Source organism: Austrofundulus limnaeus, unplaced genomic scaffold (genome assembly GCF_001266775.1).
Source record: "Austrofundulus limnaeus strain Quisiro unplaced genomic scaffold, Austrofundulus_limnaeus-1.0 Scaffold64, whole genome shotgun sequence".
NCBI lineage: Eukaryota > Metazoa > Chordata > Actinopteri > Cyprinodontiformes > Rivulidae > Austrofundulus > Austrofundulus limnaeus.
This window is the reverse complement of record NW_013952466.1, coordinates 975,990-977,766: the sequence shown is the minus strand read 5'-3', so window position 1 is coordinate 977,766 and position 1,777 is coordinate 975,990.

The window sequence follows — 1,777 nt, the reverse complement described above, 5'->3', positions numbered from 1 at the left end:
TTATTCAGAGGTGCTACATTTTAATTAAATGTTTTATTTTAAATAAAATATAAATTAATGTTTTTAACTAATTGTTAAAAAATCAGTGTTTGTTTTTATATTTATGAGGTTCTATTCCGAAATAGGTAGGGGAATTGAAAAAGGAAAAACCTGGGTACTTAAGAGGATAAAACTAGGGTGGCCAGCTCATTCTCAGGGGGGCTATGGCCCCCTCTGGCCCCTCCCTGCTGGAACCCCTGGCTGGTTGCAGTTGCGACCAGTATCCGAGCTGCACTTTAAACTGCTGGACCACAGGTACATTATTTTAAATGTCATTTTCAGCAGCATTAGCATCATTAGCAGCAGTCGCTAACGCTGTCACATAAAATTTTTCCGACTGGTCTTCATGACTTTGCAAATAGTGCCTTTAAACTTTAAATTAAATCCTTTTCAATTAATAATTCCACGCGCCTCTCCCTCCACCGCCTCTGCCTCTACAACATAAGAAACAATAAAGCAGCGAGAACAGAAGCAGCTTTGACAGGTAAGAGTTCATTATGCATGTGGTTCATTGGGCTTGAAGTTTAACATCAAAGCCYGTGGAGGAACAGACGGGCATAGAGAGGCACGGCAGACGCAGGAAGGGTGGGGTGGGGAGGTGGGAGAAGGAAGCACCGGCTACAACAATGGCTCATTCTGAAAATTACCTGCAATGATACCATCCACAGAATGAAAGAGCTTTGTAGAACAAAGCAAATGGCTGACCCAGACTGGAGTTAAGGAGACACACAGAGGCTTTGATATAAACGCAGGAGGAGATAAGCACAGAGAAAATGTGGGGAGAAAGAGAATGAAACAAAATAATTGTAGTTACTGCAGATAAGGCAGGTGGGTTTTTTTATTTTGCGAATCCATTTTCACAAAGATTTTTGAGAGTGTCAAGGTTGTTTGAGGTGTGCGTTTGATAACGATGATCACAACAAGAGACGACGATGAAGAAATGTTTGCTTTGAAAAACATTAAAATTGTGCTGGAGAAGAATAATAATGATGTGCCGACAGAAAAGCTTGTAAACCATTGATTGCACTGAGGAATATAAAACTATTGGTTCCTTGAAGAAATGCATTGAGATTTAGACTAAAATCATCTAATGTTGAGAAATTGTAGCTGTTTTGATCAAACCTTGAAGAGCACATTATGCACAGTCTCATGAGATATTACAAAGTGTTATGCTCAGATTACGAGTTGTAAATGAATCTCAGCTACAAGCACATCAAATTTTAGCTCAATATCTGTAAAATTGACTCAGTTACACTCATTTTTGTGCTAGCTGAGTTCGATTAGCTGTGCCGGCAATCTGGAATTGGGTCGACTTCGAAAGTTAATCAGTTGTAGACGAACATCCAGTGATTTACTTTCTGAAAGTTCCTTTCAAACAGTTTCATGGGTAGCGCGTGGCGTTACCCATGAAACATAAAACTACTACTACTTCTTACTTCTTACTACTACTTCTTATCTCATGAACAATGGTTCATGAGATATTTCAAGACAAACACACAAGCACATGTAGACAAAAACATCGTCACCCTTTTGCAATGAGTGGTGGGAAATGAGAGCTCATTTCACACACTGTACACTGAAAAAACTAAATTTTGGGTGTAGTAACATTTATTTAATCTTTTAAAATTTACAAAAAAATATCAAAATCTCTAAACTACTAGAATATACAAAATAAACAATACGCATTATATATCAATGGTACTGTACAAAAAAAAGTAAATGCTAATATTATTTTACC